The sequence below is a fragment of the Spermophilus citellus genome (assembly GCF_964194105.1).
Source record: "Spermophilus citellus genome assembly, chromosome: 10".
In the NCBI taxonomy this organism is placed as follows: domain Eukaryota; kingdom Metazoa; phylum Chordata; class Mammalia; order Rodentia; family Sciuridae; genus Spermophilus; species Spermophilus citellus.
The window spans coordinates 8311809-8337091 of record NC_138197.1 but is presented as its reverse complement, the minus strand read 5'-3'; the positions used below and the strand labels follow the sequence as shown (position 1 = coordinate 8337091).

At 33.7% G+C, this 25283-nt stretch overlaps 1 pseudogene across 1 annotated transcript in view; it reads left to right on the top strand.

Annotated features, from left to right (window-relative positions):
• The window catches only part of LOC308659016 (transcription factor JunD-like), a 38394-nt pseudogene extending 18673 nt beyond the window's left edge, over nt 1-19721 (top strand). The window contains exon 2 of the transcript in view: nt 18649-19721. The product of the transcript in view is annotated as a transcription factor JunD-like (transcript). The remainder of the gene's footprint in view (nt 1-18648) is intronic.
• Nucleotides 19722-25283: the final 5562 nt, after the last annotated feature.

Here is a 25283-nt window from a genome sequence, read left to right as displayed (position 1 = left end):
CGAACTCACAGTTTAAATCCTCGACAGTATCTTGGTGTCTGACTAGTTGAACATTTAGGGTATATGTTTATAATAACCTGTGACAACAGTTATGGGTCATGGTAAGGAAATTAATGGTTGTATTGAATTCAAATCTTCACAGGTAACATCATATCTGGAATATTATGTTTAATCATTGTACCTACATTCTCACAGAAATTGGAGTATACCCATAGGACAATGACCGTGACAGTGAAAAAACATACAGAACACCTTAGAAGAAATGATCAGATTTAAATTTCCAATTTAAAAAGAGAATAGTTGGTTTAAGATATTGAACACATTATCCTGGGGTTGATACTAAAACTGAGTCTAGAAAGCACTAGAAACCACTAAGATCAGAGGATAATGTTACTAGGAAACTCAGTATGAGATGGAATTCCCTGAGAACTATAGCTGTCTGAAATTAGAATGTTTTCCCATTGTTAGATGCCTTAAAGAAGGCGGGCGGGGGAGGTGAAACAACCTGCTTGAGAAATTGTTGAAGATTCATGGCCAGAGTACAGAATTGAATGATGAAACCCTATAGACTCCCATAATTTTGACAGTCTGTGAATTTAAGATATTTCCTCATGATAAACTATTTTCAAAATGCCTCAATGTTCCAATGTTCAAGACAGGAATCCATTACATTAAACTGTACAAAATTGCCAGTTTTGTAGGTCCAAAATTGTTGAGTCACAGCAATTTCATGTGGTTACCTTAACATTCATAGCTCTCTAATGTCTGCAAGAGGATATAAATGAGGAGGGGAAAATGCATCTCCTTAGTACTTGCTCTGCTAGTACTGTTGTTAATACAATTCAGGAGGTTATATTTATTTCATAATTAGTCAGATTAACCAAAAAATATAAAAGCAAATAATGCTAATTGCCAATACTCCAAATTCCCTATACCTTGTTTTATTTCCCATACCTTGTTGGTCCAATAGAGAAACAAACAATAACCAAATCAAATATCAAACAAAAACTACATAAGCCAATCATTGCCAAAGTTCTGAAAATTGGAGAATACTAAGGACGTTATGCTGTATTTTTATGGCTGCTAGTTTTATGTAATTGCAATATGTTTTATGTAATTTGCAATAGCAAATGAACTTGCAATGATATGAATGCTATGATATGGATAATTATGTATAAAGAAACTTGAAGCCAAATAAAAGGAACAAATGGGAGGAAAAAATGGGAGAAAACTGGTACTGGTTACGATAACCCTGTAAACATGAGTTAGGACATGTACAGTCAATGCTTATTGTCACTAACTCTTTAAATAACCCTAAGCAAGTCATGAAATCTCTCATAACCTTGAATTAGTTCATCTGTACCACAAGTGGATTGGATTAATTGAACTGTAGATACATTTCAAAATCTTAAATTCTATTGCTGTTTGATAAGATTTTAAATGTAAAATATAGGAAGTGCCATGTAAGAAGAAATTTTAATAGGGTAATCAATATTTTATCATGATTAAGTTAAAATACTTATGACCAAATTATTATTGACATATGTAGTCCTTGTGAGAAAGTACTTACATAATGCTGTTTTTATTTTTATTCCTGTATTTGGGTTGAAGTCATTGCATAGACTTGGTTTGAAGATTAGACTGGTCACTTTTTGGGTCTCTTACCTTAGAGAGTTTGGGAATACTTCTGTCAGGCTTTGAAGGGAACTAACTGACTTTGATCCTAGCTGCTATGCTCTAGAGACCCTTCCCTGTGGTGGGTGTGCTGGCCTGTTTCCCATGGGCTGCTTCATCCAGTAACTGAAAGAATTGGGAAATTGAAGTAGGTCCATTGCTGGAAGATATGTGACTTCTCTGAGTGTGGCTCTGGCTTAAAGAATACCCCATGGTTTGCCAAAGTTTCTCCAACTGCTCTGCATTTTGAGAGAGTTTCACCTGACTTTTCTTCCTTTAATTTTCCCTTAACTCAGGGTAGAAACTGCCTTAAATTTGACAGTCCCCCTCTATTGTCCCCCACCTCCTTAACTGACACATGTTTCCACTGATAATTTTTTTTAACACATGTAATCCTTTTTTGCTTCTTGTTTCTTGAAAAACCTGGAATAAGAGAGCACTTAAATCTTTCATATTTTATTTAGTTTACTTATCTTCAAGTTGAAGATAATACTTAACTAACTTGGTTGTTATTAAGTTAAATAATATCACATATGAAAATTGAGCATACTGCTTACATAATGCTAACATTTACTAGTATGGTGTAGCCAATCTAGGAAAGTCATTGACAATATTTTTGGGTCTCATTATCCTTGTTCAAATTGTTCCTGCAACCTAAATTGCCTTCTTATCTATATATCTCTGTTTCTCACATTTCTTATTAGAATCCTCATTAAGCCACCTCTTTCACAGAACTTTGAAATAGTTGTAATTTTTCCCTCTTCAGGACTATGATTGCACTTAAAATATTTTGCCTTGCACAATCATCATGCCCCATTCTTAAGTATAAGTATTATGGGTCCAAGGTCACTTTTGTACATATTTTTTGTATTTCTGAAATCTGGTACTCAGGATACTCAATAATTATCAGTAAATAATACAAGTAAGAATAAACAAAATGAAGTTGGTTTACAAATATTCAGGAGTCATATTAAATAGAAATTTGCCAAAGAAAAACTTCAATATTATTTTTATTGTTTTTGTTGTTGTTAAGTGTAATGAAGTCATTTATAGGTGCAAAGAAGGGAATCACAAAATAGGTCATGTGTTTGACGTTTATTGCAGTGGATACTCTATGGAGAAGATCTTGAGAGTGAGGTTTAAAAAATGCAATTGAACCTTGGATTTTTTTAATCAAAAAATTACAGTTGCCCATACTTCTTATTATAACTTACTAAACATGCATCCTGTTTCCCTGGAAGCAGTCACTTCATTATTTTCTAGCATTAATAACTAATGTGTATGCTAATTTGTGCTATGAAACTGGTGAGAAAGACATTTGAGTCTCAGGAAATAATGACCTTTCCTGTTTTTAACTAAGATCAGTAACTCTAATGCTGGGAAATCAACTGACTGGCACTAGCAACAATTAAGCAATGAATATCTAATGGAGCCCTGGGACCTGGAGTGGTCTGATAAATTACATGTGTCATTTAAATAATACTAATATTACTAAAATTAAATTGATAAATATGCCAATTAAAATATATTGTATTATTCACTGCAAGGAGAATATTATGAAGATTCTTAGGCATAGACATACAATGGTAGGATTCAGAGGTTGGGTACTTGTTTTAAATATGATAATTTTATTATTTGAATTGACATGTATTCCTACACTATCAAACATAAAGGAATGAAAATACAAAACATATTCCATAGCTAATCCTAAATGACACTGTCTCAGATTATCTGTTGTCTTATTCCCTCCATTAGTGCAGGTAATCGAGTATTTGAATTTGAAACTGCAAGTTTATCTCATTGTTTAATTATAGGTAATAAAAGTGACCTATGTGAGGATATTAGATTACTGATTTTACTTAATATTCACCTTATGCTTAGAAGGTGTGAAATTGCTAACTCGTTCAAATTAAGTCATTATCCAGTTATGTAACAAATAGACTTCTGCTTAAAAAGCTTAATTAAGCAGGTGCAGAGAGAAAGAAGCAGCTCCATCAAATGCTTCATGAGACCCTTTCTACTGCTGTTCTTTATTTTTATGTCTCATTAACAGCAGAATTAACTATCACACACTATACATAGACGGAAAATTAGAAGAAATTAAGTGTTCTGCAAAATCTTCTTAAAAATATCTTAAATACAAAAGGAGTTGAGGAGTTTTGCTGTTTTATTGTTCCTTTAATGAACAATAGCCTGGCATAAATTTGAACCTTCTCATCACTGATTGAAGGGTATAGGGCAAACACTAGACACTAGTTTATATATATTATTCATCTATAATATATTATATAAACATCTATACATATTAATACAGATATGCAGACCATGGCTCAAGCAACAGAAATTCATTTCCTCAAAATTTTGGGCTCTAGAAGTCCAAGATTACAGTGTCAGCAGATTCATTTTCTGAGATCTTGCCTTGCAGATGACTCTTGCTCACTGTGTCTTCACATGATTACTCTTTTTGCTAAGTGTGGTCTGTGTCCTATTCAAGGAGATTTTGTATTTGTTCTAATTATTAACGTGAATCATCCACTTATTTGTAGTACTTTGTAATACATAGTCATTAAAAAGAAAAAAAACCCAGAAGATCTATACTTAGAGAAAATATTCAAAAAATACATACTTGACAATGTACTTGTATTTAAAACACAAAAATAATTTATATTCAACAAAAAAATGACACTGTTAAGAAATTGGAAAGAAAAAGCAATGGGCAAAAGATCTGAAAAGACATTTCACCAGAGAAGATATACAAATAACAATAAAGCCTATGAAAAGGTGTTCCAGGCCTCATATCATCAGAAAGTTGCAAACTACAATGATAAAGCACAAATACACACTTATTAAAATGGCTAAAATCTGATGTAGATGAACAAGAATTCCCATTTACTGCTATTAGACATGAAAAATGGTTCAGCCATTTTGGAAGAGAGTTCAACAGTGTCTTACAAAGCTAAACATAGATTCCCCATACAATTCAATGATCACATTCCTAATATTTATTCACATGAATGGAAATATACATGTCCATGCAAAAACCTGCACACTGCTATTTACATAAGCTTTTTTTAAATTGTCAATAAGTAGAAACCAAAATGAACTCCAATAGTTGAATATATAAACAAATAGTGGTGTATTCATATAATGTAATCTAATTGTGTGATAAAAAGAAATGTGCTATTATGATACAAAGAGACATGGTTGAAAGTTACATGCATATAGTAAAATGATAAAACTATTCTAAAGAAGGTTCTTACTGTATAATTTCAATTATATGTCATTCTAGATAAGACAGAACTATAGAGACAGTAATGGAATCAGTGTTTCTCGGGGGCTTAAGGGGAATGAGGGTTTCACAAATAGTGCAGGGCATTTATAGGTCAATGAAGCTATCCAGCATGACACTGTAATATGACTTCATGCACTTTTCAGAACCCATTGACTTTACAAAATAAAGGGTTTACAAATACCTACACAAAATTAAACTATGGGCATTAATTAACAATTTTAAATAAAATTTAGTCCAGCCATTGAAACTAATGTCCCACACTAATGTTCAATGTTAATATTAAGGAAACTGTGTGAGAAGAGGTTATATGAGAATTTTTCATATTTTCTGTGTAAGCTTTCTAAAGAATGTCTATTAAAATATTTGAGTAAAAACTACATTGATATAGTCTTTATTATTTATCCAATGATGAAATTTCTCAATTGAATTATAGATTTTATATAGACCTATAACTATATAGGTATTTATAATATTCATATATATTGTATAAACATCTATACATATTAATATAAATTATTTATTGTACATGAGATTCTTATAACTCATGTTGTAATGGAATGGAACATTGAAAAATAACCCACACAATATTCTCCAAAAATTTATTATAATTATTCTTACTAGCAGAAGACTAGTTAGAATCATTAATGCTAAGAATGACATATTACAAAATGCAAAAGTAATGTTCTACTAAAAGAATTGCATTAATTATTTTCATCTAATTTTTGAAATTGTCCAGGCATTTCTAAACATATGCTTGTTAATCTGGATTAAAATTTATATTTAATTTATATTAAAAGTTTAATTGTAGTACATCTTGTTTTGGAGTGACATCTCACAGTTTTAGTATTTCTTATTTAAAGTTTGGAAATCAGAAGAGCTTTTACATATTTCATTTTGTAATCTATGGGAAAATTGTGTTTTTTGATAGTAGAAAGAATAATAGTATTGCCATATAATCCCCTTTTGTAAATAAGTTTAATTTTATGAAATTCTAGCATGCATTATTTAAAGAAATATCATAAAATTTACTTCTGAGGTTTAAAAATATTATGTTCTTATTGCTTCAAGCCTATTGCCCATGTTTTAAGACTTTCATGTATATTTTCAAGATATTAATATAAATAATCTAATTTTGAAAAACTGAGCAAAATTTTAAAAGTCCGAAATTTATTAGGGGATATTTTATGTTGATATTTAATACTTTGAAGATTTAATTTAATTCTTACTTTATAAGATGGCTAAGTTGTCTGTGTACTTATGTCTATCTTCCTACTATCCATATACTTGTAAACTTTTAAAGAATATCATAGAGACAAAATTATATGACGTAAGATTGAAGTTCTAACAATTCAAACTCAAGTTATTCCATCATTAAAAAAAATATTTGTTAATTGATGCTTAAAATTATTCTAATGCCATATATTTAATTCATAGTTAATTCATGCTTTCTGTTTTAGTTATAGATTTGATTACTTATAACTCTTCAAGATGTCAAAAGCATATCATGTCAATGACATTATATTTTAAAGAACAGAGCCATCATTTGTGCTCAAAAATTATATTTTAAATTCATGAAAATAGTTTACATTTAATTGAATTAAGCATCAATAAAATATATAAGATTAAAATCTCAGTAGTTTTTAGAATTTCTCATAGAAGAAAATTGATATATGTGCATATCCATGTTTATTGCAGCATGAATCACAGGAATCAGTTTATGGAACCAAGCTAGGTATCCATCAATAGAAGAATGGAAAAAAAAATAATGTTTCCCATACATATTCCATGAAGTTGTATTCAGCCATAAAGATTAATGACATGCCATTAGCAAAAAAAAAAAAAAAATGATGGAACAGGGAAGGCATCATGTTAAATGAAATAAGCTGGCTAAGAAATGCAAGGATCACATATTTTCTCTCCTATGTGGAAGCTGGTTAGAAAAAAAAGTGTATGTGCAGGAAAACCAGTGGAGTAGAGGAATAGGATCAAAGAGTGGGTAGAGGAATTAAATTGGTCAAATTATGTTTGTGCATGTGCAAAATGCCACAAGGAGACCAACTATTCTGTATATGGTTATACACCAATAAAAATATTTTAATAAAGAAATTTACCCATTCAGAAAGAGGAATAGACTTATACCACGCTGCAGGTAACACATGAACATGTAATCAGAGAGACATTTGTAGTTTTAAAAAGACAACAAATTAGATGATGCAGGAAAATGCGCTCTCTCTCTCTCTCTCTCTCTCTCTCTCTCTCTCTCTCCACCCCCTCCTCTCTCTCTCTGTCTTTATATAAAATGTGATTTTTAAAAAAAAATCTCAATACTTTTTGTTCATATTTGATTTTAAACAACAAATATTTCTGGAGGCTTTATTTAATGAATGATCTTTTCTAGAATTCTAGATATTTTTCAGTGAAAAACAGTAGACACTGTATATCTTTTAAGCTTGATAGATTTTGTTCTTAAAACATTTCTTGAATTCTCAGCAGAAAAGTAAGATAAAGTGACTAAAGTTATACTACTTATCACTTAGGTATGAGCCCAACTGATTAGAGGGTCATTTCCAAAGAACTATCATTCATAAATTAGTTTTGTGAAGTGGTACTTCTTTATTACTAAAAGCACTAATTACTCATCTGAAAGTAATAATACTTTGCATTTGTGAAATACTTTATGCTCTTCAAAGTGATTTTGCATGCATTATCTCATTTGATCCTGAAGGAGGGAGTCTGTTCATTGAGCTGTCCAGATGGAGTGGGGAAATCAGAGTACTCAGCCATGACTAATGTCCCCTCAATACAAGGTGAATATATAAGTGGTGGAGTTCTATCTATAATAAGGGAATAAATATTGACATCCTCTGTTTTATTAGAATAAAGTTATGGGAATGGGCCCACTGCCCTCTCAAGGCCCTCTTCATGATCCTTTCTTCCCATGTTAGTTACTGTCAGAACAGAACTCACATAATTTATTACAATAGATCAGATCCATTGTTCTTTATTTTATTCTTATTTAAGTATTGAGAGGCAAACACAAAACATAGTGAAATTGATTATTTAAATCTAAAGCCTTTACTGAAGACTAATTCCCAACCTAGTAGAAAAAAGGACTATAATTATTGGACATTTTCATAGATCATAAGCTAATTCTTGAAGTATTTTCTGTAATGCTAAGTAGTAATTTGAGTTTTTTTATGTTGCTAAGAAAAACTCTTCTACCCGAAAAAAATGGATTTCATTTTAAATATGCATCAAATTTACTTCTTTATGTAAAGATTTGGTACATGGTTAATCATGCTGACCACTATTTCAATCTCTGGTTTATTGTAACAAATAGTGTGGCAAAATCTCAACAACAGGTAAGGGCTCTGTACTTGACTGAAGGATAATGTATCTCTTGGGTCCTTTGGAATAAAACAAAGTAAAATCTCAGCCAAAAACCTTATGCGATTAAAGGTCTTAAAGTAAGTTATTGATTGAACTTCCTCAGGCTCAATTTATTCAAACCAATATGCAAATCTTCTATTTTTGTATCTTTGACAGCTTCATATTAAATAACATTGGGAAACATTGTAGTTAGATTTTGTTTCCATTTTCTTTATTGGCCTTGCAATAAAGCAATGTGAAGACTTGGTTTCTCCAGCAACACTTTTGATTGTTTGTAACAATTTAACTGTTATTTCTCATTAGCCATTATTTCTTACTTTCTAAGCTGTGATTTAGAGCAATACCATGAGTATTAATCTTCAGATACAATTCAGGTCCTTTCCACTGCAAGCTGCCCTCTGTAAGTACTCCTTTCACAGGCCTCCAGGGACGTCAGAGGTTTGGGAGGTCTTTGATTCCATTATATCTATTTGTTGAATAAGTCCTTCACTCCTCCCCTCACCTCCATCCTGCTACCAAAGCATTAATTTGCTATAATCTGGAAAACTATAGCAGAAATATTATTGGGCTTTGAACATTCTTTACAAAGTCTAGATTAAAATTAGAATTTGGGAGATGATGCAAAATAATAAATAGTTTGATTTTTTTTCTCCACAAAGAAAAGGTATTGGCTACATCACTATTATTTTATCTATTTTACAAAGACAAAAATGATACCTGGAATGTAATATCACTCTCAAGTCATATAATAGCTGTTTCCGCATGATTGTTTCCAATCAAGAATCATGCCAGCAAAACCAGAAAATACTCTACACGACTAGAGAAATCCAGCAACAAAAATAAAGTTGTCATGTGAACCATCAAAAGAGAAAAGATACCAGTGTGCTTTTCATCAGTCTGAATCAGTGCTTTGTGGATTCAGGGACATGTAATAAAACTAAAACTGTTGGAGAGAATAGAGTCCCCGCTAAATGGGAATGAAGTCAGCCTGATGCTTTCCTCTCCTTCCTCTGCCCTCACATATGCCTCACATAGGTAGTCTTCCTTAGAATTGACCATATGATGGACACTCAAGGATATGACTCTTTGCTATCTCAGTCATTTTTTTACACTTCTACCTTCCTTTCTCAAATTTGATGGCATATACATAATTTGCATTAAAAGTCAACTATTTATAAATATATTAGCTACAGTAAAATTACTACCATGTGCCAAGCAGTGTGGTATTCACTTTGACTGCATTATAGTCAATCCAAAGAGTCCCACAAAAGACATATTAATAATTTATCTTGAATAATGGTGGCTCACAGTAATTAATGAAAAGGAAGAAGTTAACTAGCTAGGAAATAGTGACAATAGAACTAAAATCCAGGTTTGTTTCATTCGATTATGTGTACTGTTTCCTACATTTGTACTATATAACCTAGAAGCTTAAAGACTTTTAATGTAAACAGATCTGGCCAACATATGTGATAAACAACCATTTTTTAAGGGTAGTTGCCATCTCTAAAAATTTGACAGCATATATTTTGTCATTGATACTGAGATATTTAATAGAATCAACTATATTAAGTGACACTTAAGTTAATATTAAGGGTCATTAAGCCCTTGCTATTTGGCATTAAAGGACTCCCCACACCAAGCTGAAAAATATGAACTTGTCTAATTCTAGGAAATTCTCTTTAATAACTACTAATAAGTCCATTTATAATTGTATAGCCAACTTTTAGCAAATATACATTTAAAAACACTTATACTTACTGAACAGACTGTAATATTGTTCAAAATAATTTGTAAATTTTAATTTCAGTGGGTTAGAAATTCAGAAAAAAATAACTTCTGACAAAATTACTTTAAAGCTTCTTTAAAGTTCTGTAGTACATTCACTGTGTGTGTGTGTGTGTGTGTGTGTGTGTGCGCTTTTGTGTTTCTATGAGAGAACTTACTGCTACAGCTTTTGTTTGGGTTTTATTGATAATTTCTTATCTGTATGATTTCTTATAAATCAATTTGTTATATTTGTCTCTTCATGCTATATTGATCTTTAATGAAATCTGACTACATACTTCCGATATGAAGAAATTTTAAATGATTTAAATTTTAAATTTTAAATGAGTTTAAATGATCAAGATATAATAACAATGAAGAGCCAATTATTACAATTATAGAATATTTCACATAATTCTAAATATTACATAATGAATTCCAATCTGAAAATGTGATTTACTTAAATCATATAGAAAAGTGCATGGTGAAGAGTATAAAAACTTTAACCTATGCTAACTTTAGTGTAGTTTACACACACACACACACACACACACACAGAATAAAACCTATAATAGAACAAGTGTGATATTACATTACTTTTTTAAGGAAAACAAAATGTTTATTATAAAGTTAATGAGGTCATGATTTGTTCAAAATATGAAATAATGAAGGATACATGAATTTTTTTGAAGTTCACTGAAAGGAACTGTGAATGTAGTTTAGGCAGTTTTAACTATAAGAAGAATTTTTCTATAATGTACAGAATGTTTCAGAACTATTAGAATTTATTCTAAACTCAGCAAATACTTAGAATTATAAACTATTTCAAAAACATTTTCTCTTCTAAAATATTTAAATATACAAAATAACATTCTTGTATGTAAGTTAGTCATATATTTCTAGGTCAGAAACTCTGACATTATAATACAATTTCATAATTATTTAGGAATTGGCCATTAACTTTGAATAGTATGAATTTTGTTTTGTTCTTTACTCCCCTTTTCACATGCTAAAATTTAAAACAGATGCTAAAATTCAAAACACATAGGTCATTTGATGACTTTAATTACTATTACATCATTTGAATCAATATTTATATTATCCATAGTGATTTATTCATTATAATTATAAATCCATATTCTTTTTTAACCAAAATTATTCTGCAAGGTTTGTTGATGCAGATTTAAAAACTTAATTTTTTTCTTTATTATGAGAAATAATTTAAAGTGAAGAGAAATGAATTTTTATTTAATTTTAATTCAATCAATAACCACCAGACATGTGCTATGATATAAAACTATAGTTGAGACAATTTAGATGCTAGTTTAGTATCTTATGTGAGACATATATATGGTTGTTGAATAGAATGGATATTTAACTTTGGTTTTATAGTTAGAATTACTAAATTCAACAAAAATGCATGTCTAAATAGTATTGATGGTGCCAGAAATGTACTTTTGACTTTTTTCTAGCATCCACCATAGTATCTGCCTACTTATTGTCTGGCTTGGTTAAGAAACATTTTAGAAAGCCATTCAGTACTTGTATTACAAGCATCTTTTTAATTTTTTTTGTACAAATCTTCATTAATTGTTTGTATGAAATTAATCGTCCAGCTATGAAAGGGGGTATTACACTAACTACCCAGTGTATGTATGTGTGCGTATGTGTGTGTGTGTGTGTGTGTGTGTGTGTGTTTGTGATATATATATATATATATATTACATATATACATATAGTTTTTTCAAAATTTATTCAGAAGTGGGATAAGGGTTTCAATTCAATAATGGCCTCTTTCTACACCTGTTGTGCCTGGAATGTTTCAGGAGTCCTTACTAATATTGCAGGTATTTCTCTTTTCTAACCTGTGATTAGTAAAAGCCATTAAATAGAATAAATATATCTCAGAGATGCCAAGTGTTATCTCACTTGTAGTTGTCCATTGGGCATCTGTAGGCCTAAGTGAATATTCAGTGCTTTTTGGCAAAAGCAGCTTTTAAGTCCCTTGATATGAGGATTTGTGGCCATTTAGCAGAACTTGTCCCCATGGATATGATTGTCAATGGAATATGTATTATATAACATGATGTCATGACTTGATAACAGGAATAAAAGTGGTTTAACCTGATTTATTTATTTATAATTATATATTTTATAATATTTAATGCACGTATAATTGTATACTTGTAAAGCAATAATTTTGAATACATATCTCTCTGTGTCCCTCTTTCACACGTATATGATTATAATATTGTCTTTAGGATAAGCAGGTTTGGGGGATAGATTGGCATGAGTGTAATGTTGAAAAGATCAAGGACAATTGCTGAATTTTTTACTTGAGCCCTCTAGGGTAGTTGCAGAAAAACCACATGAGGCAGGGAAAAGAGTGTTAGTCTTGAAGAAGGCTTTTGTGTTGATGTTTGTGATTTCTCCTTGATATCCATATAAACATGTCTGAAGGTGAGAGGAGAGGACTGGGAAGAAAATTAATATTTGGAAGGCAGGGGAATGTGAATAATACTGAAATGAGACTGAGTATGACCCTAGGTGTAGGTGAAGATATAGAAGTACAGGGAGCATTTCTCTGAGCTGGGAACATACCTATATTTAGCCATGGAGAAGAAAATTATATGAAGGAGACAGAGAGTGAGGGCATCCAGTTAAGGAAATAGAAAACCAGAAAAATGTAATGACATGAATTTCTGGAAGAGATGATTTTAAAAAGAAAGGCAGACCTCTTGTTCTAAAAACTACTAAAAAGTGAACCACAGGTTGACAAAGGAGGGACCTTGAGGTTTGGTGCCATAGGGGTTTCTGATGATATCAGTGGAACCTCTGTCCTCAGGTGGTGGGAACTGAAGCCAAATAGAAGATTTATGGAAAAATTAAGGTCAGCATAGTGAAGGAAATAGCTGGAGATCATTTTTCTGATTGTGTACAGTGAGATAAAGGGAGACTCAGCCAGGTGTTAACATTTATGTTCTCGGAGATGTAGGGAGAGTTCATTCCTGCAAATGCTTGTTTGTGGCTGCAGAAATCTTTTTTCTATTACCATGTGTATCACCTACACCCTAAGTTGATTTTTTAGAAGTAATATGGAAGCCTGATACTAATTTCTGGAGAGTAAGAAGGGTGCTGGGGCAGGGCAATCAATGAAAGTAGAAGATAGATAATTAGATATGATCACTGTGTACCATGCATTTGGAAATATTATGCTCAATTTCATTAACATGCGCAATAAATATTTGTTAATTTAAAACAAATTAAAACTAATTATTCTATTTGATAACTGAAAGGTAGGCACTCAACACTGAGGGAGAGAATATCCTTATGGTTTGTTTCCTGCTTGTGAAAAGGGTCATTGTTAGTAACCTATAAAGAAAACTGATTAAATAATTTTGGAAGGAATAGTATGGATTTGTAGTGCCTTGTTGTCACAGCATGATGAGGTTATCTGATGGTCACCGAAATATTTGAAGCTCTACAGTCCATCCATTGTCAATGTAGTTTGTGCCAGGTTCATGCTTTGGGAATGTAATATTTTCCCTTATTCTTTCACTATTGCAATCAAGTCACTGAATCTGCTCACCCACAAAATGGCAAAGATACTAAACTCCACATGCAGGTGGGGATGCTATTCTCCTGAATTGTTTTGAACTCTTGTATATGAAAGGTTTGTTTGTTCCCATCACTTTTTATCAATGTAGTCAATTATGTTTTCTCAGAAAATATACATTCATTTGTTGCTTTCACTTATAATTTACTGTTAAAGGTTTTTATTTTATTGCTCATATTTTTCCAGCTTTCACTCTTTCAGGATCTTTTACTTTAGTTCTTTTGTCATTTGTCAGGAATTCACATGTTGGACACCTTGGGAGACTCTCCTCCTACTCTTCATTCTCTTCCTCCTTCATATGTTAAGGCTCATTTTTTTTAATTTATCTTTCCAGATCCTAGAATCACCACTTTCTCCAGGGAAATATATATCTTTTTACTGGTATTTTTAGGGCAACTTGTGTAATTTGTCAGGACCAATGAAAAATGAAAACTTAGACTCCCTGTCTAAAAGCAGGTGACCTCTACCATTGACATCATGCCACAGAAATCTATTTCTTTCTTCTGTGATCTCTTCACATGTCATGGTCCTTTTGTCTTTTAATTGTCCTTACTACAGAATTTTAAATTATTAGCAAGATTTCTAACATTCATCTTTTTGTATGCCATATCAATTCTAAATGCAAACTTATGAACAAGTCACATTGGAGAGCTTACACATCCATGTTGTGTTCATTAATACCAAAGCAGTGAATATGTTACACAGAACCAGTGCAATTGTTTTTACTACACCTTGATATCTGTGAACAATTTCTTCAGCTGGTTTGTTAAGAGTTTGAAAGAGCTGGAATAAAAGTGACTGTGGATTACCCTGCTTTCCCTATCCTTCACATCCTCAGCTGGAAAGGTGGGCTAACACAGTGAAGTACCTTGAGTGACAAGGCTGTCTTCTTTCTGTATTTGAATCTAATTCTGGTTGGGCATTAATGTGTGGCCTACCTGGGTTTCATCATGCTCCCCTTTTTTAACTTACTTGTGGATAGGACATGGTCACATTGTACCCAATTCTCTCTTAGCTCCCATATTTCCTTGGCCCATTGGAATTTGTGATAATGGGAATGAAAACTCAGTGTACATGAGGTGGTCAAATGCAGTATACCTGCAGGTTACATTTGTGTGATGCGTTTATACCTTTGGTCTGTTGCCTTCTGGGAATTTACTTTTGAAAAATAAGTAGTAAGATAAAATCAATAACAATTATGAAAGCAACAGCAGACTATTTACTCAAAAACAGGTCCATATTGAGCAGGAATTCTGACTGTAATATAGAAACAGCATCATGGGGCTAGTCCTCCTTTCCCTGCCTTCTGCCTCCTACTCTCTCTCTCCATCATCCTTCCCTCCCTCAGTCCCTTGTATCCTACCTTCCTCCCTTGCACAATAGTAAGAACACTAAGTAGGATATATGTTCTCTGAAAACATATAAGTGAACATTATATTATTATAAAGTGTAAGTACAGAATTATGCTGCAAATATCTAAAAGTTGTCTATCTTATGCAATTAAAACTTTATATCCATTGAAGAGCAGCACCCCATTTTACCCTAACCACATTTCTTTGCAAACAACATGCTACTCTCTGTTTATGTTTATATATTGCAACTAGAGGTTGAACCCACAGCACTTAATTAATGAGCCACTTCCTCAGAGATTTATTTATTTATTTGTTTATTTGTTTATTTATTTATTTATTTTAATTTAGAGTCAGGGTCTCACTCAGTTGCTTAGGGCCTGGCTAATGTGATGAGGCTGGTTTTAAACTTGTGTTTCTCCCATGTCAGCTTCTCAAATCACTGGTATTCAATGTATGTCCTACTGTACCCAGCTCACTTAATGGTTTTTCATAGGAATTTTTTGATGTTTCAGATTTTACACTCTTCTCAGGTGATGTGTAAGTCATTTCTCTCATTCCAACAGTTGAATCTTTTCACTGTTCATGCTTTACTGTGCTGTGCAAAAGCTTTTGGTTTAATGGAATTATACTTGTCTGTTTATGGTTCTGTTCCCTGTCTTTTGTTGTCATAGCCAAAGGACCATTACCTAGATCAATGTTATAAAGTGTTTCTTCTGTGTTTTCTTTGTATATTTTGCTCACAAACTTATGCTCTTCTTTCTTTATTTCTATTTTAGATTGAAAAATAGCAACTTCATCTGCTTGTGTTGTATAGCATGATATTTTGACACATATAACACTGTGTAGAGATCATATTTGTCACCTTAGTAGGATGGGAAGAGATTGGTAAATGGGACCCCAGTACTTTCTTCCAGGAATTTTACAGGTTCACCTCTCACTGTTACATTTTCTCCTCTTTGAGTTGATGTTTGATATGATGTAAGATAAGTTTTTGTTTTCTTTCTTCCCCGTGCAGATATTGAGTGTCCTCAGCACCATCTGTTAAATAGACTAACTATCCTTTATTCATTCTGTATTATTGGACCCCTTCTCAAAGATGAGTGTGCATTGAATGTCTGGGCTTATCCTTGTTCTCTTTTCTGTGCATTGGTGTGTATGTTGCTTTCTATTTCAGTAAAACAGTGTTTTATTTCTTGTATTTTGTAATTTGTTTGATTCTATCTTTTTGGCATTTGTTAAAAGTAGCTATACATAACAGTATAATGCATTGACACAGCATACATAAATGGAGTATAATTTCACATTTTTCTTTTTGTACATGATGCAGAATTACACCAGTCATGTAATTGTATAAGTGTGCAGGGTAATAATATCTGATCCATTTCATGATCCTTCAAAACTGCATACCTCTTTCCCTCCCTTCACTTCCCTCTCTCTAAATCAAAGTGTATTTATTCTTCCCTAGTGCCTCTCATTGTGAATTAGCATCTGCACATCAGATAAAATATTCAGCCTTTGGAACTTTACTATTGGTTCATTTAGCTTAGCATGGTATTCTCAAGTTAATGCCAGCAAGTGGCATAATTTTATTCTTTCTAGGGTTGAGTAATATTCCATATATTCACATATACACACACACACACACAAACATACAGACACACACACCACACACACACACACACACACATATATATATAATATATATATATATATATATATATATATATATATATATATATATATATTACATTTTATTTATTCATTCATATGTTGAAGGATACCTAGGTTGGTTCCATAGCTTAGCTATTGTAAATTGACCTACTCTACATTGATGTGGCACGAGGAATGTATGAGTGTACCTTTGCCTCCCACATACTCATGAACAATATTATTGCTTGTATTCTTGATAATTGCCATTATGACTGCAGTGAAATAAAATATTGAAATAGCTTTGATTTGCATTTCTCTAATTGCTAAAGATGATGATCTTTTTTATATGTTTGTTGATCAATTGTATTTCTTCTTTTGTTAAGTGTCTTTTCAGTTCCTTAATCCATTTGTTGATGGGTTATGTCTCTTTTTTTTAGCAAAAAGTTTGTTGAGTTCTTTATATATCTTGGAGACTTCTGCTCTATTTGATGTGTTTGTGCTAAGGATTTATTCTCACATTCTATAGGTTCTCTTTTCATGTTATAGATTGCTTCCTTTGCAGAGAATAAGCTTCTTAATTTGAATCCATCTCATTTATTGATTCCTAATTTTACTGTTTGTGTTTTAGGAGTCTTGTTCAAGAATTCAGATCCTAAGCTAACAGATGAGGATGTGGACCTTCTTTTTTTCTGTTAGGCACAGGGTCTCCATTCTCATGTCTGAATCTTTGATCTACTTTGAGTTGATTTTTGAGCACAGTGAGAGATAGAAGTTTAATTTCATCTTTCTACATATGGATTTCCAGTTTTCCCAGCACCAATTGTTGAAGAGGCTTTCTTTTCTCCAATTTATGTTTTCGTCACCTTTGTCTAGTATGGATTGGTCTATATATATGTTTTGGTACTTTTTTTTTCTTTTTTTACTATGTCTCTGTAGTATAGTTTAAGGTCTAGTATTGTGATGCCTTCTAATTCACTCAATTTGTTGAGAATTGCTTTGGCTATTGTGGCTCTCCTATTTTTTCAAATTAATTTCATGATTGCTTTTTCTAGTTTTATGAAGAATGTCATTGGGAGATTAAAAGGAATTGCATTGAATCTCTATAACTATTTTGTTAGTATCACCATTTTGACTATGATCATTCTGCCTATCCAAGAGCATGGAACATCTTTACATCTTCTAAGATCTTCAATTTCTATCTTTAGTGTTCTGTGGTTTTATTGTAGAGGTTTTTTACATCTTTTTTAGATTGATTCCCAAGAATTTTATTTTATTCTTTATTTTTCTTTTTGAGGCCATTGTTAATGGGGTGGTTTTCCTAATTTGTTTTTACACTGGATTCATTGCTTGATTATAGAAATTCATTTTGTTTGAGTGTTTATTTTATATTCTACTATTATACTGAATTTATTAGTCAAGAAAGTTTTCAGGTGAAATTTTTTGGATTTTCTAAATATAGAAGCTGTCATTAGCAAATAGTGATAGTTTGGTTTTCTGTTTTTCTATTCATTATCTTTAATTCTTTCTTCTAATTGTTTTGTATAGAGCTTCAAGAATGATGTTGAATAAAAGTGGCAACAAAGCATCCTTTTCCTTTTTTTGAATTTCAGAGGGAATGCTTTAATTTTTTCTCCCTTAAGAATAATGTTTCTGAGGAGCCCCCAGAGAAGGGCCAGGCACAGAGCCCACCGGCAGGGTGGGTGCAGGGCTGACTGGGCAGGGGAGGGGGTGGGAGACCCAGGAAAGAGGCCCTGGCCACCCTCCCCCACCGGAGCCAGCCTTCGGTGCAGCAGAGGGTGGAAACACTCTTCCCTGGTGATGAGGCACTGAGAAGCCTGGGAAATAGCGTCAGTGGCAGTGGCAGGAACTTTGTGTCCATGGCCCACTTGTCCCTGAGGCGCCAACAGGGGCGGCAGGCAGTGTGGTGAAGAATGATGCCCTGAAGCTGAGCCTGAGGGAACAAGTGGCAGCAGCGCCAACTCTGGCCCCCTGTCCGCAAACTGCACCCCCAACAGGCGCCCCCAGACAGCTTGCTCTCCAGCCCGACCTGAGGCTGCTCAAGCTCGCCTCTCCTGAGCTCGAGTGCCTCATCATGCAGACCAATGTGCTGGTTACCACTACACCGAGGAGCACGCAGTTCCTCTACCCCAAGGTGTTGGCCAGCGAGGAGCAGGAGTTCACGGAGGACTTTGTCAAGGCCCTGGAGGATTTGGAAAAGCAGCACCAGCTTGTCGAGGGTGCAGCCCCACTGCTGCTGCTGCTGCAGCCTCCGCGAAAGGACCCTCTGTCAGGCATGGGGCGCCACACCCTTACCCCCCCCAAGCTGACATTGGTCTCCACGAACTTGAGCAGCTACAGGGGTGGTGCCGAGGGTGCTGCAAATGTCCCCTTCACCTTCCAGCCACTTCCCTTCTCCCCGTCGCTGCCCCCCCCCCCGCACTGGGGCCGCCATGCCTAGCTGTGCTCAAGGATGAGCCACAGATGGTGCCCGACTTGCCCAGCTTCAGCGAGAGCCTGCGGATACCGCTCATCCACATGGACACATACTAACACATCCCGGCTGAGCGCAAGCAGCTGCTCAACCGCATCGCAGGCTCCAAGTGCCCCAAGGGCAAACTGGAGCATCTCTTCCTGGAGGAGAAAGTGAAGAGCTCAAGAGCCAGAACATGAGCTGGCGTCCACTAGGAGCCTGCTGACTGAGCAAGTGGCGCAGCTCAAGCAGAAAGTCCTCAGCCATAACAACAGTGGCTGCAGCTGCTGGCACAGCAGGGTGCCCCTGTTCGGAGCTCAAGCACTGGGCGCATGCGCGGCCCCCCTCCTTGAGGGGCGGGCTCACAGGGGAGGGGGATGGTGTGAGCGCCTTGGACTTAGGGAGGGTGCAGCCCTGGCGACCAACTCCGCGAGGGGCCCAGGACTTGGAGAGGGCCCGGTCTCCAGGGATATCCCCATGGGTGCCCAGAACTCGGAGAGGGAGCCCTAGACTTGACAAGCTGGACCCCCTGCTCCTTTAGGGGGGTGAAGCCCATGACCCACTCCCCATGCTACCTCTGTTGCCCGCGCTGCTGCCAGGTGTTGCACAAACCCGCAGGCCGCCCCTTCCTACACACCGCTGCAGAAGGGGTCTCTATGGGGCATAGTCTGCAACCTGCCTTTTCTTTTTCTGTTTTGCCTTTGGAAAAGAGAAGAACAGAGTGTTCGATTCTGCCCCATTTATGTTTCTATTCAGGAACAAATGGTTGTGTGTCCCTGTGTGTTTCCTTGTGTTGCTTTTTTTTTAAAGAAATGGGAAGAAGAAAAAAATTAAGCCTTTTCCTTGCTACCCCCCTCCCTTTTTTTTTGCCTTTGGAAGAGAGAAGAACAGAGTTTTTTGATTCTTCCACATTTATGTTTCTACTCGGGAACAAAGGGTTGTGTGTGCGTGTGTTTCTTTGTGTTGGCTTTTTAAAAAGAAATGGGAAGAAGAAAAAATATATCACACCTTTTCCTCACTCTTGCTACCTCCTCTTGTCCTCCCAACACCCCTCTCCCCTGCCCTTTTTGTTCTTTGTTTTTGTTTTTGTTTGCTAGGAGTCCACATTCCTGTTTGTAATCCTTTGTTCCCCATTTTCTGTTTTCAGTAAAGTCTCCTTATTCGGAGGAGGAGGAGGAGGAGGATATTTTCCATATGTTTACCATAGACAGCTTTTATAGTGTTATGACGTATTTCTATTATACATAGTTTTCTAGTGTTTTGACCATGTATTTAGTCAAATGTTTTTTCTGCATTTATTGAGATAATTTTTTTTGATTCTTGTCTTTACATCTATTTAATTAAAAATATGTTTATTGATTTCCATGTGTTGAACCAAGCCTGCATCCCTGGGACAAAGCCCACTGATCATGTTATACTATCTCTTAATATGATTTTGTATGCTGTTTGCCATAATTTTATTGCAAATTATTACATCTGTGGTCATCAGCAATACTGGTCTGAAATGTTCTTTACTTGATGTGTCTTTGTCTGGTTTTTGCATCAGGTTGATATTAGTTTCATAGAATGAGGTTAGAAGGTCTTTTATATTTTCTATTTCATAAAATAATTTTAGAAGAATTAGTGTTCATTCTTTTTTCAACTTCTTGTAGAACCGGGCTGAGAATTCCTCTGATCCTGGGTTTTTCTTAGTTGTTAGGCTTGTGATAATCCCTGGCTTGTGAGAATTAATGTAATATGCTCAAGACTTCATACTTAGAGGAGAAATGCCTACTCTAATATTAGCCTGCTTTAGCAAATGTTAGTCCTCAAATAACAATATTTTTTAAACATTGTTTTGTTTTCCCCAGGAGAGGACTGACATCTCCAAGACTCCTTTCTTTAAACGTGTATGTGTATGTGTGTGTGTGTGTATCCAGTGTTTTGTGATCACTTGGTAAAACTGCATTAAATAACACAACCATAACGTCAATTTGGGTACTTTACTCAAGCTTTTTAGCCCACATCTTAAATTTTTGATCCATGCAACACTTTTAGCTATAATTTGTATCAGAGTCTCTACATGGAAGTATGGAATAATGAGATAAAATATTTTAACACCCTAACTCTCCAATATTATAAAATTTATTTCTAATTGAATTTAATGTTATTCATACTTTACATAATTCTCCTGAAATAAATATAAGAAACTTTGAAATAAACAAAACACAAGGAGATCAGTCAAGGGAAGTGACAAAGCCCCCATGAGAGCAGGATGAAGAGTATAAAATACTTCTGAATTAAAATCTAAGTTCCATGAAAAGTTGAATCAACATTTTTCATGTGTGTGTATTGAGATAATTACTACACTAAGATATTTAGGTGTTTGTAGAGTATGAGTATATAAGACACTATTACAGTGTTAAGAAATAGGGAAATAAGAGGAGCTCTATCAAGAGCATCATGCTGAGTTTAACTGAAAACCCAAATGTGAAGCCTAGAGATGTTTTGTAGAAAGCAACAAAGTTAAGCAAATGATAATCAGTTTTCTTGCTGCTCAGTACAGACTAGAAGATAATAGTTTACACACATATTTGTAACAAATTCAATAAAATGCTTCATTTCAAGGTAAACTAATAAACCAGGCTATGGTAGAAGGAACTGTCAAGTTCAACTTGTTCAACTGTCTTTAACACATCTATAACCGAGAAGAAAAAATGACTATTTTCCATGAATAAACTCAATAATAACAGAAAGTTTTCTCAGATAAATGGCTACACTTTGAATAATGTTGAAATATTCATTAACTCTGGTGCTGCTTATAGAATAGTCTCTCAGTTCCTGAAAGACTCATGGGTACAAAGAAATATGTACCCAGGGCTTATAGTCTTCTTCAAGAAAAATTTCATTTTTTTTCCAAGATTTGGCCATCCTGAAATCAATGTATGGATTCAGATATTTGGGGCAAAGCTGTACTCTGATGATCCAGTTATCTTTTTCTTTTAAAATTTCAAAAATTTCTGTAGAAAATGCTTACTTTACTCAAACACCCAAAGTCTGTTGTCATTCTTTGAAAGAATTTAAATTGTCTTTGAAGAGCATTTTTTTTCTTGAAAGTTTTCAATGAACAAAATCATCCTTTGATATTTGGGTGAAAAATCAGTGAAAATTCGTTTGAAAGTTTGAATACTTCTCAGAAAATGATAAAATACCTTTCTCTAAATTATTATAAACTGCTTGTATTACAGAAAAGTCAGTAAGTCATTTGGTTTTTATTGATATTGTCTTTTTGTTGTTGTTGTTGTTGTTTGTTTTTGGTTGTGTTCCTCAAAAAACAATGTAAGGCCTCTCATTAAACCCGGGACATGTATGGCTTGTTGTGTAAGAAGATAAATTAAACAAACAATCAAACAAACAAAATACTAATGTTTTATGTGTGTATACTCTTAAAATATATTTTTCAGGTTTTTCAACTAAAACCAATTCAGAGTAATTACACCTAATATAAATGGATATCCCTCCCATAGAGCTTTATTTTCCAAATGACTAGTTTGTGAGAAGTAAATATGATGAGTGAACTGAGACATCTTCTCTTAGAAAGAAATCTAAGAGAGTGAGAGATAAGAAAAAAATAACCAATAAAATGAGGAAGGAAGAAAATAAAGAAGAGAGAAAGGAAGAAAGACATTTGACTTTTTTTTCATTTGGGAATGAAGACAGGTTAAAGAACTTTTTCCTGAGGGAGCCAGTTTTCCTTCCAATTACCCCCTTTCCATTATAGTCCATCTTCTCATTCTCTCACACTCATCATATTGAATATATAGCAGATATACATTGTGATTATGAACTAATCTGTGCTTGAAAGTAATTTCTTCAGCCACTGTACAGTCCAGCTTAGCCATGGGCAGGTAGTTTAAGAACTGTGAAAAAATAAAAGAACTGTGGATGCCAATCATGCAGGATTTTCTCTTTCCCATTCTAGGAACCAAAATGAGACCTCTTTTCTGTTAACCTTGGCTGAGAATGTAAGGGAAGGTCCTGACTGGCCCTGATTATGTCCAACTCTACTAAATATTGTTGTGAGCATAATGGAACTTGATCTGGACAGAAATGACTCACAGTCCCTGTTATCTGTTTTGGGTAGGTTAGTGTTAGTAACTACCAAAGCTCAGAAATGCAAGATCTACCTGAAAAGGGTTAATTAATTTTAAAAATGGAGAAAGAATATAGAGATCTCAGTATTACCAAATGCCTACTATTTATCAGATCAATTGGACTGTGTTTCTCAGTAATATCACCCACAATTTATCTGGCCTTTAATGTGTATCAGTACACCTCTTTTCTTGGCCTATCTTTACTTATTTCAACCAGAGATTTGTTGAGTAAGAAAAAGAAAGTACTCTCATTTTATAGGTAGCATATTGGAAGTGAGGTATACTTTAAAAAATTTTCAGATAATTTTCACATGAATATGAGTGTAGTAAAATAAGTTTAGAACATCTTTTCCTTAGTATTCAAAGAATTACTACCTATGTAGCAGAGTGATAAATGACCACTTTTATTGATGTAAAAGCATCTTTTGAATGTAAGGTACTAGTTTATTCACTAAGGACTTATGTTCACTGTTCTCTAAAAAGATAATGAAAATTGTAAAAATAGAAAAAAAGAAAGAAAAATAAGGTTGGAAATTATTTATTCTCAGTACAAGTTTTATTGTTGAAGACTAGTCCTAGAGCTGGGAATGTTTGAGGCAAGGAAGAGTTGTAGATTTACAGGAAAATGAAACACATAGTACCATGATACCATATGCCTTTCCTTATTTAGAGTTTTCACTACTTTTTTCTTTGTATATTACTGAGAAATATATGATATAAGCAAAAAATGAAAATATTTTGCCAATAGTTTTGGTATTAAGTAATTATTAATGGCAATGAATAGTTTAATTATTTATTAAAACACTAATTTTACAGTTTTTCAAGCATTGACAAAGAATAATGCCAATTTTCTCTATTATGGTTTCTTACAGAGTAGATTCACCACACCAGAAGTCCCTCTTTAGCATCTTCTACTCTCCCTGATTTCTTGGCAATGTTTAACATTTTTAATGTTTTGACTTTTATATAATGTCACAAATATGGCATTTCAGACAATATATTCTTTCTGGCAAATATAAATTTATGATGCCTATATTGTTTTTATGTTTGATAGTAAATTTCATTTTTTTTAACTTTTTAATGACCCTCCAGTGTATGGATGTATCACAGTGTTTACATTAATAACAGGTAAATAGCTACTAAAGTATCTCTTAGCTGCTTTCTGTTTTGGCAATCATGAATGAAGAAGCTGTGGACATTTGTATGTGGGTTTTGTGTGGACTTAGTTTTTAATTCCATTGAAATAACATTGAGAAGTACAATTAGTGGGCCATATTAAGCGAATATTGTGATTTTAAGAAGCTACAAAACTGTCTTCCAGAGTGGCTGTCCAATTTTGTGATCCCAACAGCAGTGTACGAGAGTTCTTCTTGTTCCACACCTTTGCCAGCTCTTGATATTGTCAGGTTTGAAATTTTGTAAATTTTTATAGGTGTGATTAATTTGTAATTTATCAATGACATATAATATTCATCATCTTTTCTTATGCTTTCCAAATAAATAGTTTGTTTTCTGAGGAATATATTTATTTCTTTCATTCAAATGTAAAACCATTTTATTAGGGTAATACCAAAATACAATAAACTATACATATATAATTCATATTTTGTCATTTTGGGACATACTATTTACCAATATAACAGTGACCACAATCAAGTTTTTTACATTGAGAGTTTATGCATATGGTTCTTGGTGCCCTTTGTAATTTCTACCTCTTGTTGTAATTTCTCCTCCTCCTACAGTGGGGGGGGTGGCAAACCGAACCGAACCAAACCAAACCAAAACAAACAAACAAACAAACAAACAAACAAAAAAAAACACTGACTGACTTTGTATTGTGATTCATGATACACTAAATTGTAAATCACACAAATTAATTGTGAGAGCCTTAGTCTGAGTAGATGATGATCTTGGAACCATCAGTCATCCCTCGAATTTA